The following is a 13535-nucleotide window of genomic DNA, read 5'->3' as shown; positions in this document are numbered from 1 at the left end:
CGTATGGATTTTAGTGCCAGGAGTGTCCGAGGACAAGTTCGGCTTGCCAGGTGCAGGTATTTTGAAGTGATGCCCGTAGGCGACCTGAGTGTTGTGATGACGATGGAATAATGATGAAGACGACACATTCACCCAACAGCCGTGCCAGTGAAATTAACCAATTATGGTTAAAATTCCCAACCCTGGAAGGAATAGAACCGGGACCCCTGTGACCAAAGGCCAGCACGCTAACCATTCAGCCATGGAGCCGGACGATGATGATGATGATGCCTTTGTTTCGATATATCATTCATGTTTTGCAGTTTGCTTATTTCTCTCTTTGGTCCGAGTTGTTGATCTACTTGTCATTTGTGAACTTTGGATCTTGTGTGTTCCCTGTCAATTTAAGGCCATTTTAATTTTAATTTCGCCCAACTATTTCGTAGTCTATTTTCACATAATTCGAATTCGACTACTGTACTTATTGTTTGAATCTGTCCGGGATCATTCCCTTGGTATGCCCGTAATATTTTATTCTACTTTTCCCTCATGTCCTGACCGAGCGAGTTGGTCATGCGGTTAGGGGCGCGCAGCTGTGAGCTTCCATCCGAGATGTACTGGGTTCGAACACCGCTGTCAGCAGCCCTGAAGATAGTTTTCCGTGATTTCCCGTTTTCAAATCCGGCAAATGCTGGCTGGGGCTGTACCTTAATTAAGGCGACGGCCGCTTCCTTCCCACTCCTAGGCCTTTCCTATCCCATTATCGCCATAAGACCTATCTGTGTCTGTGCGACGTAAAAAGCAAATTGAAACTCCTTAGGACAAAATTCCGACAATCCAGCATCTCCTCAAATAATCTTTTGTTATTATTTTTGTTATCATCATCATAATCATCATCGTCATCATCATCTTGCGGCTCCTTGGCTGAATGTCCAGTGTCGTAGTACACACGAAATACCGCACTGCATTAACAACCACCATAGAAACATCCAATAGTGAATACAGCCTTCCAGATGAGGTTGGCATCAGGAAGGGCATCCGGCCGAAAAACAGGGCTACGTTTACATGTGCGACGTAGTTCGCACTCACGGCCTCACCAGAGTATGGGAGAAATCATCAGAAGAAGACAATATTATTATTATTATTATTATTATTATTATTATTATTATTATTATTATTATTAGTAGTAGTAGTAGTAGTAATATTTATTTCAAAATAAATGATATTCTTAACGAACAGCTCTGTTTCTAATAATAATAATAATAATAATAATAATAATAATAATAATAATAATAATAATAATAATAATATTGTTACTTTGCTTTACGTCCCATTAACTACTTTTACGGTTTTCGGAGAAGCCGAGGTGCCGAAATTTAGTCCAGCAGAAGTTCTTTTACGTGCCTATACATCTACCGACACGAGGCTGCCGTATTTGAGCAACTTCAATACCAGCGGACAGAGCCAGAATCGAACCTACCAAGTTGGGGTCAGAAGGCCAGCGCCTCAACCGTCTGAGCCACTTAGCCTGGCTGTTTCTAAGCCGACAACGAGCATATTTTAAACTGTATCAATTGTTTAATTCTTGTCCAAAATGTTATCTGACAATATTAATGTAACTTTTTAATTTTATAAAGCCAAGTACTTAATATAGTATCTTAATTTCAATTAAATTACGAATAGACTGGAAAAGCAACGTTATGGAAGTTCAACTCAAATCCGAAGGAACATACATAGAGTTTCTGTCAATTTTAATCCAACTCTCAAGCCCACAGTCGGTTGTCGGGGGGCGTAGCTCAGATGGTAGAGCGCTCGCTTAGCATGCGAGAGGTACCGGGATCGATACCCGGCGCCTCCAGCGATTTTTACTCTTCTGTTCTTGTACAGGCATGGAGAGCAATACCTCTTCCGTTAATAAACTTACATTTTGTTATTTCCGTCTGAAGTGTGGCATTTCTGAGGAATATTTCAGCCCGCATTATTTCGGTTAACAGAGGTTGCACTCTTCGCACTACTGAGACGCGGAGTTGAGAATATCGGTGCTTTATTTACTACAATTGAGAATGACATTAAATGATTTATGCTCTCGTGTATGATGCCTAGTGTTCGCCGGGGTTAATGTATACATCATCGCCCGGCGCATCCTCGCTCGAGTCTTGGGTCGCAGCCAAAGAAGCTGAGGCACTTGAGCAGCACGCCTTTGATTTGCCTGCGAACAACAGACCCTCTGAGTTATACCATCTGGAGAATATTTCTATCCCTAGACTATACAACTGGAAACACAACATAAGCTCAGCTTATATTTGTTGAAAGAATGGGATGCTTTAATCCGTCTCGTGCTCTGGTCTAGTACGCCACCAAGTACTTAACCCATTTCTAGGACATTTCGTACCACTTGAACGGCTGATTACCTGCGAAGTGTCAGTTAAATATTTAGGAGAGGACATTCCGTACCACTTGAAAGAGAATGGAAGTATTGCGAAGTAAAGACGATTTCCTAATTAATGTATTCATTTGTACATCCATTGTCCACCAGTGGCGCAGAAGCCTCCGCACGGTGTGACCACTGCTGACGTTAAACTTCCGTCGGGCGCAAATGACCTGATTGGTGCACGTGTTAGTTTTTATCTCATATTTGCCATTCGTAGGGACCTAGCTACTAATACCCTTCAGCAGGTTTCCTGTTTCCGCGTCACCTTCAAGCCCATATCGGCCAATTCATCAGAACCTTTTATTTTACTTACTTGATAATGAAATAATGCAGTCGTTTATAAATATTCACAGTAATAGTAATATTATCCATCCTTGTGTGAGCCGGTCAGGCACATTGCGTCCGAACACGGTGTATATATCTATTGTGTTGTTTTGTTTCAGGCTTCATACTTCAAAAAATCGACTTTCTTATGATATCCACGTAAAGATAGGTGATAAGTAGAGCCCGGATTTTTAGGTTCTGATAGGTTAGACTGCAAACTTATTTAAGCCAATAAGAAGTGTACCCTACCGTGTACAACAGTTATGCTATGAGGTTTGCATAGACATTAGGAGTACGGCCTATAGAACTCCTAGAATTTATGCTACTCTTGGTACAGTATGGAAGAGTGGGTTGTGCTACACTTCTTATTAACCAAATCCGTTTGAATTCTAACCTATTACCACCTAAAAATCCGAAGTCTAGTGATAAGTATAGTTTAAACGGCAATTATTAAAATAATATAGAAGTTTTCTTTAGCAAATGTTATAAATTATTTTTGTTTCTGATTTCTAAAGTGTGCTTGCTAGGCTCATTACTCCCGCTGGCGTGGAAATAGAATTCCAATTTGACATCAAGTGGTACAGATTGCCCTGGCGTAAATATTTGGGGATTGCGGGTAAAAACCGTTCACAGGTAGTTAACGGCCTAGGTGGTATGAAATGTCCTCAAAAATCAAGTGGTGCGGAATGTCCGTGGTACGAAATGTCCGGACACGGCTTAACCCTGCAGTGACCACGTGGGGGTCTCACACACTCCCACGCTTACTAACTTTTGTGTATTGCCGTTCAAAAGCTGGTAGCAGAGCTGTGACTCTAGGTAGCTTCCTGAAATAGCGTGACTCAACAGTCCTTGACTTGCCATTGTCCATCGTTGAAGTGCTCAAAGCGCATTGGCAATAAATTCCAGCTGGGGGTCTAGTAGATCCCCACGTCGTAACAGACGCAACATTTCTCACTCAGCACATCATATTAGTACGTATTAGGTAAGAAATAGCGATACTTACAGAAGTCATATTGCACCCGTTATGCGAACAGCCTATGGATAATTCATATTAATTCATCAAATTTTAAACATGAAAACTGTGTAGTGAACATTTCGCAGTAGAGACTTCCAGGCGTTGCAAAAAAGAGATATAAGGAGTCAAAGTACCTCTATGCTTGCTTTTAGTCACGAAACGGATGGACCCATAGCTATAAAACGGTCAAATAAATCCTAGTTCGCCGCCTGGGAAATTTGCAGCGAAGACCTTCTACCAGATAACGGAAACGTAGGACAATAGGCGACCGCGCCTTTATTTAGAGAGACAAGGACCGCCGAACATGTGAAAGAATATGACAGACACCCCTTCAGAGAAGTGGTTTAGTCCTTGTTACTATAGCCGCAGGAAGGTATAACTGTACTAGCATTGTATGCAAGATAAATCACGAAGGGAGAAACTAGTGAAGGCAATTATGTTTATTGACAAGTAGAGATGAGGCATTTTGGTCATGAGCAAGCTCATCGTTAATTCGCAGACGGCAATATTAAATAAGAAAAAGGAGGTAATAAGTTCCGAATTGAGAGCCTAGAATAGGTGATCACGAATATAAAGTTATCCCAGGGAATAAATGGATAATGAATTTCGTCTCATATGATAGGAGACGGCTGATATGATATAGATATAAAGGAGTTAAGAGTTTTTTTTTTTTGCTAGGGGCTTTACGTCGCACCGACACAGATAGGTCTTATGGCGACGACGGGATAGGAAAGGCCTAGGAGTTGGAAGGAAGCGGCCGTGGCCTTAATTAAGGTACAGCCCCAGCATTTGCCTGGTGTGAAAATGGGAAACCACGGAAAACCATCTTCAGGGCTGCCGACAGTGGGATTCGAACCTACTATCTCCCAGATGCAAGCTCACAGCCGCGCGCCTCTACGCGCACGGCCAACTCGCCCGGTGGAGTTAAGAGTAGAGTATGAATAATGGACATACTGTACGCGTGTATAAGAATCATGAGGAATATGATAGGAGTCGAGAGATTTGGACCAAATAAATGATGTGAACCTACGATAAAATGGAGATGTTACAGAGGAAAATAATGATTCGGGATAATAAGGAAATAAGTGATAACGCACTCATTGAAGAATAATAATGAGTAACAGCGGAACAGTATGAAATGTGGTGTGCGAAGTAACGATGAGAAGGATTAGGACTTGCTGTTGAGACATAAACTAATTAATTGTGGTAAATTTTGGTTCGAATGTGACAAGTAGGGGAAGTGATTGCCGACAATAGTAACGCTACAGTTTCTGGTAAGGATAATAATAATTGTGTCACCGCTTACGTATACTGCTGATAATGATGAGGATAAAATGAGTATTTAAATTAACTAGGGTAACCCATATTGTTGAAAATAAATTAAGGTGGAAAATGAATTTTGTGGACCTAAACATATAATGAACTATTTTCAATTTATTAAAATAGTGTAACGTAACGTAAATTTCGCACAGGTAAATTTTGTGCCACTTAGATTTGGTTTAGAATTTTATTTTGGAGTTGATTATTAAAGTCAGGTAGGAAGGTCGTGAATTTCAAGTTTTGTAAATAAAGTTTCATTGCATATATTTTATTTTTCCTGTTTTTCTTGTTGGGTTTAGTTGCTCTGTTTGGCGAACACTATTCTGAGTGTTATGTAAATATTTGTAAATACCATTTTTGAAGAGCGTTCTATTCTGGTAGATGTTAGGGTAAGATAAAGGACAACCTCATGTTCACAGTCTAATAAATGTCAGCATTTTTCTTTACAGAAGGCTAAGGCCGTGGCAACGCAAAACATATATGATTTGTAAATTTGGTTTAAACGTCACAGTCAAACATTTGTAATGTGAAGGTAAATCATGTCAACTGATCGATTCTCTATTATATTAATAGTGTAAGTAAAGGCCATAAATATAACTAGAGAGTGTGAGAGGTAATACCAGTGTGAAGGACACTATATGTGGCAGAGGTAATCAGGAATATTCAATGTAATTTTCCCGTATAGGAAATTTTCAGTTGACCTCTGACAATGAATTTAATTTCTTTTCGATAAAATTTAAGTCCAGTGAGATCACAGTGTATTTTGAAGTAGGCTTTTATCGTGGTAGATAATTTGGTCTATAACATTATTGTGTTGTTAAAATATAGAATGCCACTTATAGCCATTTAAATGTTGAGTGTAGTTATAGGTAGATAAACGATATTTATGTCGTAGTGTGTGTTCATGGTAATTTACAAATTTAGGGCCCACTTTTAGTCTCGTTTAAATTACTAATATCCAGGAGGACTATACTGGAGTCCTGAGTTCATTTGTAACTTGCATTTGTATCCCACTTCATTGGAGTTTCATTATTTAGTTTGTTGTTCCACCTGTATTTTGAGCTCGCTTAAGACAACTAGATATTGTGCTGAGATGTAAATGTAATTTTAATGTTCAGTTTTGATAAGTTAGATTTTATGAGTGTAGTTATTTTGAGTTTCATATTTTTTGTATCAGTTTATAATATCATAGTCCTGTACTGTTTTATTTCAACGTAAATTTTTTGCATTTTTTAATTATCCTAAATTCAACTTCATTTTATTTAATAAACCTTTTTGTTCAAATTTTAAATCGGTCTTTGGGTTACGTCATTTTTTTTACTAGCTAGCTTGATCCTTAGTTGGTTGTTTTTGCACCCCTGTATACCTGTTGTACGAGGAACTGTCGGACGGTCCATCCTGAGAAGAGAGTCTACGTATAAGTTATTTCTTTTTCAGCTGCCGGAGCCCAAGTCAACGAGTGAATCTTCCACACGTGCTCAGGTGAAAAGGGCACAATATTGCCTATTGGTTCTGCTTTTTACAAGATATCCTGTTATGAGTTATTTCAATTAGACTCTGTTTATAAATACTTGTATATCAGCTTACACTTAGCAGTGAAACAGCTGGGATCGTTTAAAAAAAAGAAATTGTTTCTAAATCAAGATGCAATGTTTGCCCAAGAATGAAAGATGTAAAAAACAAGACATGTCGTTTGAAATGTTACAGAAAATGTGCCTGAAGCACATGTAACCAATATGTGTTTGTTTGAAAGCCAGCCATGAGATGAAAAGTGATAGAGAATGAATGTGCATTTTTCTGAACTGAAGAGTGGAAATGTCAAACGTTCTAAGTTCCAGTTTTTAAAAAAAGTTTTATTTCACAAGTACGTTCTATGTACCCAGTAGCATATACCTGGCCGGGTTCCAAGAGCCAATACACGGAGTAAGTAGTTCAAAGAATCTGTACAAAATAACGCTGTTCTAAGAGCCATGCTGTGCTGCCATCTCTTGTCCAAAGTGCCATGCTCCTTTTTACGAGTGTTTTGTTCTGTATGTTGAGAGCGGGAAATTGCATGTGGTTAGAAAGAACCTTAATAAATGGAATAAAACATTGTTTATAATGGAAGGGGAAAAGTTGAAATCGGGAAAGGTAAAACATAACTGGAGAAGAGAACAAACGAAGGAACGAATATCGGGAAAATGTAATGAGAAGAGAAATACAAAGGCTGTTGTTCCAAATAAACAACTGCCCACGAATGAGGTTAGTAATCCGTATCAACTATACAGGACAATAATAAAAATGTTGAAATGGATATCAAGATTAAACTTTGAATTCTCTGATCAATATTTTATGTATTATCTGTCCTAGCGTACTTTTCAATGCTGCTTCTACAATAAAGGAATTTTATGTGCATGTTGTTTTAGGTGTCCGGTAGGTGCAGTTACAAGTGTGCAGATGTACACTTTCATTGGAAGCTGAAACTTTTCAATGATTATCATTAATTAAAGAGTGAAAGAGAACAAGGAACGTACTTGTTGGGTTTAATGCAGATCACTGTCAGTTGTCAGGAGAGAATGTGAAGATTGATAGGCATTTTTTCTTAAATAAAATACATTTTTGTACTTTTCTCCTTAATAGGATGCGGTATTTTGTGCATAACGCAATTATATATGTTCCTGCAAATCATTTATGTTATTGCTATTATTATATCCTTCTAAACCCTTAAACAACAGGTTGAATGGCACTTCTAACTGACTCGATCATCATATGGCACATAGAACGTTCTTATTGTTATTGCTTTGTTTCTCCTAAACCATTGTATTATTGGTAAAGTTTTCTAATGCAAAAGATTTCTGTGGTAGGAACCTGCCTACATACATATTTTTGATGTAATAAGTTAAATGCAAACAGGGATAGACAGTTTTTCCCCCTCTCCTGTAAAATTTAGAAAATGCCCCCTAGAACGGTTGACATTTCCACTCTTCAACTATGTTATGTTGTTCTGGTATTGTGGGGTGATAACTGCATTGTTTAGTAATCGGGAGATAGTGGGTTCGAGCCCCACTGTCGGCAGCCCTGAAGATGGTTTTCCATGGTTTCCCATTTTCACACCAGGCAAATGCCGGGGCTGTACCTTAATTACGGCCACGGCCGCTTCCTTCCAATTCCTAGGCCTTTCCTATCCCTTCGTCGCCGTAAGACATATCTGTGTCGGTGCAATGTAAAGCAAATAGCAAAAAATGCATTTTTTAAAATTTTGTAGTAGAATGTAAGTGATATTAAGAATATAATATATTTGCACAAGTCTACGTTTCATTTTAGAGTCTTAAATACCAGGAAAGTATGGGGGTCTGTCAACACCCCACGTGGTAACTCACGTTCCCTATTTTGACGTGGCTACTGGAGGGTTAAAGAAATTGCTGCGCGTTCTACGAACTAACAAGGTAAAAGCAAAGCAAAGCAAAGCAAAGCAAAGTCATCTCCGTACAGGCTATTAAGGCCCTTGGAGGGGTGGAAGGTAAAGGCTTCCACTATCCGTAACCTCGGCACTTGATGGGGTAGAGTGGTTAGCTCTACGCCCGACCGCCTTTGCCCCGAGGAATTAACCTGGTACTCATTTTTTGTGTAGGCTGAGTGAACCTCAGGGCCATATGCACCTCCGGAAGTGGAAATCTCATTTCTTAAATTTTTGCGACTTCCTGACGGGGATTCGAACCCACGTCCTTCCGGGCGAACCGAGCACGCCTTTACCGCCTCGGCCAGGCAGCCCCTGAACTAACAAGGTAATATCCAAAAAGGTGTACTTTATTGCTCAGTACCTGACTTGACCTAAACAACGAGGAAATCCCTACACCATTATCCACCCAGTTATTCCGAACGTACTTTGGCATCTTAAGCGCCCCTACTCGCACCAATTTTCCGAACAATTGCAATTAAGAGTTATTAGATGCAAAATATGGACCGTAGAGCCCACCACATTTCAAAAACACGTTTCCAAGGAAGAATTCTGCGACCCCGGCATCTCTTTTGCCGTTTCATTGACAACTGTTACAGTCTGAGTCCGGTAATGAGCTTGGTATTGTGTTAATACGAATAATAAGTTTGAGAATAATAGCTGTTATATCGTAATAATACTAATATTAATAATAAGAATAGACCGGTAAGGAAAATTCTAGAACCAGAACTCAAAGACGAACAATGACTCAAACAGTGAAAACATCAAACCGTGCACAGACATTACCTGTGACATAAGGAAACTTGTATGTCTAACCCTTAGTCCTATTTCCTGCTAGGAGGCGGGGCTAGCCCTTTTTTGTGTCTTGAGATTAAATTTATACCAGATTACAAAATGCATGTTAAAACACTTATCGACATAGAGAGGCCTAAAACAGACTAATTTAGTGTCACAGAGCAGAAATAAGCGTGCTTTAAACTCGCTAAGGAAATACTGCAGCGAATATTTCAGACAACGTAAACACTATCCTCAAAAAATTAGTAGTGCAGGAAGTAAATTCTACTGTATGTATCGGATACCAGAATTCACATCAAAATCTCTATCAGGTACGGACTACAATGACTAAATGACAGTGTATGTCCTGAAATCAGAACTCTAAACAATCCGGGAAAAAAGGGGGATTAGGTGAGGTCGGGCAGCCAGCTGCCCTCCAATCAGAAGAAATCTCTGACACCACCATAAAAGAGATACATCGTTGATTGATGAAAGTTGGGATGAGGCCAAGCAAGGAACCGGCTTCTTAGCTGGCCTACTCTGATCTATCTAAAACAAACCATTAGCATTTGGAGAGCACGCAAAGTTAATTGCATGGTACTAATAGGTGAAATTTAATTCCCAAAAAGACTTAAAATAACACGGATATTGTCTTAATATTAAAAGCAGAAGAGAGAGACAGAGTGCACTACAAAGCACTATACCTCATCAGAGAGGAATCTATTGTAGTAGGCCTATAACAGATTCACTGGTCTTGGTCGAACACCCCACATCGACCGTCATACACTGGATGGCAAGATAATTTTTTTTACAATTTGCTTTACGTCGCACCGACACAGATAGGTCTTACGGCGACGATGGGACAGGAAAGGGCTAGGAGTGGGAAGGAAGCGGCCGCGGCCTTAATTAAGGTACAGCCTCCGCATTTTCCTGGTGTAAAAATGGGAAACCAATGAAAACCATTTTCAAGGCTGCCGACAGTGGGGTTCGAACTGACTATCTCCCGAATACTGGATACTGGCCACACTTAAGCGACTTTAGCTATCGAGCTCGGTACGGCAAGATTACGCTGTAAACATTGCGTCACTGATTCTTCCTGAAAGGTGTTTCTGGTTTAAGGGAAAAGTGGGCTTAACTTGGCGTAACGCAACTGACACCTTTGACGTATCCGTTCGTTCAGAAAGTCCTTCTAATACGGGTCTCAATCAATGGGAAGTCCACTGAGGAGCAGTTTTCATAACGTCATAAGATTCTTTAGCTGACTCCTACTTCTTAATGTCGATGGATATAGCACCAATATCTACAAAACTTGCTCGTCTGTTTCTGACAAAGAACACAAAAAGTTCATTTTTTTTTTGCTAGGTGCTTTACGTCGCACCGACACAGATAGGTCTTATGGCGACGATGGGACAGGAAATGTTTAGGAGTGAGAAGGAAGCGGCCGTGGCCTTAATTAAGGTACAGCCCCAGCATTTGCCTGGTGTGAAAATGGGAAACCACGGAAAACCATTTTCAGAGCTGCCGACAGTGGAGTTCGAACCTACTATCTCCCGAATACTGGATACTGGCCGCACGTAAGCGACTTCAGCTATCGAGCTCGGTAAGTTCACTTCTAATCAGTTAGCTAGCAGTTTTCAGGAGAGATATGAAATTATAAAGATGTGAGTTAGCGTGTTAATTAAATTAAAAATAACATTCACAAAATACTAAATGACATTTCAGATACTTCATTTATACCAAAAGCATGTGTGTCACGCCGATGAGTACAGTTGCATGTATTATAGTTTTTCGTAACTAAGCAATTGGCTTTCGCAACCTGTCGTATAAGCATGGCGGTACGGTGTCAATTACGATAACTGTTTTTCTACTTGGAAACTTGTGGGATACTCAAAGAATGTGATTAAACACCGCATACAGTTCGCTGTTTCGTCACCAGTCAGAATTAGGAAATTCTAGTCAGTATATACTTGGTTTAAAGCTAACATGACTGGACAGTCTGGCTAGCAACAGAGTAGCCTCGGATCAGAGATCACAGCAGGTCTACAATTCAGGTGTGACAAACTCTTCATTATCTTGTTTATTTTCAGAAACTAGAAGAATAGTTATGCAATTCTGCCTGTACTTTTCAATGTCTGAGCACGAAACTCAGTTTTATTCGCAAATAGAGAACTCAAGTAGGCGGAAATGGAAGGAATATAGCTTGCATTCGGGAAATAGTGGGTTAGAATCCCACTGTTGGCAGCCCTGAAGATGGTTTACCGTGGTTTTCCCCATTTCCACACCAGGAAAATGCTGGGGCTGTACCTTAATAAAGGCCACGGCCGCTTCCTTCACACTCTTAGCCCTTTCCTATCCCATCGTCGACGTAAAATCAATTGCTGCTGGAAGGAATATTTCTTAAAATTTTTGTATTTTGATACCCCATACAGGTGAACTTGCCCTGCAGAGTTCCAAGCACCTATTTACAGAATATTAGGACAGAGCGACCTGCTGTGGCGGTCCTGACAACATACGGGGCGGGCAGACTGGAAGTGAATCACCTACTATGAACAGAGAGAGTCGCCCATTGTCTGGAGATGAGCAACCTGTACAGCACGTAGGTCTGGGGTGTGGCCGCTCCAGTCAGCCTCCTACTCGCTGGGCCAACCTGTTTGCACCTTGGAGAACGAGTGAGTGATTCAGCCAAGTGTCCTCGGCTCGGTTCCTGCATATCGGGTGTCCGTATTGCTACAGACACGCCCTCGCCTTCAACCAGGTTAAGCACAGAAAAGGTTACAGAGTGTGGACTACTTTAAATACACAACTAATTTCATTTCTTCTTTCACTACTTGAAAGCCGCACCAAGAAAGTGTACTGGCACCGTAAGCGAACAACGCCAATTCGAATCCCTCTAACTTCAATCAGCTGCTAGGAAACCTTCAAAAATTGCCAAAAGTCTCTCAAAAATGAGTGGGGAAATAAGAATGAGCGATCGAAAGGCAAAGGAAACATTCAGAAGACGATGAAAGAGGGGCGTTAATGATGATACCTAGGGCGCGGAAGTTTATGTCATATTTTTCTTTATTTTATTTCCATGGAAAATACAACCTGAACATGATTTTATACACGATGACTAAAATTATGCAATTTTTACGGGTCATATAAAGTCATATTTTGGCTTTTTTAACATTTTGTCATTATCCGGTAATTATTCGTATTATGGTCGTATTTCCCCTGAATGTTCGTATTTTTGTCATAGTTTTATCTTTTTATATTCCATTTTCGCACACCTGTTTGCAGTCGTGTCAAAGACGAATTTTTCACATCTCCTAATTGTTGTCTGTTTTTTTTTTTTTGCTTTACGTCGCAACGACACAGATAGGTCTTATGGCGACGATGGGACAGAAAAGGGCTACAAGTGAGAAGGAAGCGACCGTGGCCTTAATTAAGGTACAGCCCCGGCATTTGCCTGGTGTGAAAATGGGAAACCACGGAAAACCATCTTCAGGGCTGCCGACAGTCGGGTTCGAACACGCTATCTCCGGAATACTGGATACTGGCCGCACTTAAGCGACTGCAACTATCGAGCTAGCAACTAGCATAATAATAATAATAATAATAATAATAATAATAATAATAATAATAATAATAATAATAACAATCGGCTAGGATGCAACTGACCCTACAATCCTCAAGTCACTACGTAGCGGGATCCCAAAGGAACCTAATGTGAGCCTGGGATTATTTACTCTAATACCTGGCACCTCTCTTCTCCCTACCCCAGTCAAACTTTATTTCAAACAAGAGCCGTCGAAGATTTCTAGCGCCAATGTGCGAACCACTGAATTTACTCCAGCCAATCTGTCAAGTCAAATTCTTGTGTGTATTATTGCTAAGTCTTCCCTGCCGGACTGACTAGCTCAGGCGGTAGAGCGCCAGCCTTCTGAGCTCAGCTGGCGGGTTCAATCCCGGCTTGGCTCGGTGGTATTTGAAAGAACTCAAATACGCCAGTCTAGTGTCAACAGATACAAAAGCCTTCCTAAAAACCAAAACCAAATCTCATGGCGCAACAGCCCCGAAGGATCATGGCCTACCGAACGACCGCTGCTCGGCTCGAAGGCCTGCAGGTTACGAGATGTCGTGTGGTCTGCACCACAAATCTTCCCGGCCGTTATTCTTAGCTTTCTAGACCGGGGCCGCTATCTCACCGTCAGATAGCTCCTTAACTCTAACCTCGTAGGCTGAGTGAACCTCGAACCAATTCTCAATCCACGTGA

General features: G+C 40.5%; 1 protein-coding gene and 1 non-coding gene across 10 annotated transcripts in view; one reads left to right on the top strand and one right to left on the bottom strand.

The window, feature by feature from the left end:
• LOC136873840 (semaphorin-1A) overlaps positions 1–13535 on the bottom strand; it is a 923904-nt gene that overhangs the window by 854645 nt on the left and 55724 nt on the right. The window lies entirely within an intron of this gene.
• TRNAA-AGC (transfer RNA alanine (anticodon AGC)) lies at positions 1765–1837 on the top strand. The gene has a single exon. It is a non-coding gene; the product is annotated as a tRNA-Ala (tRNA).

Source organism: Anabrus simplex, chromosome 5, assembly GCF_040414725.1.
Source record: "Anabrus simplex isolate iqAnaSimp1 chromosome 5, ASM4041472v1, whole genome shotgun sequence".
Lineage (NCBI taxonomy): Eukaryota > Metazoa > Arthropoda > Insecta > Orthoptera > Tettigoniidae > Anabrus > Anabrus simplex.
This window is presented reverse-complemented; position numbering and strand designations above follow the sequence as displayed.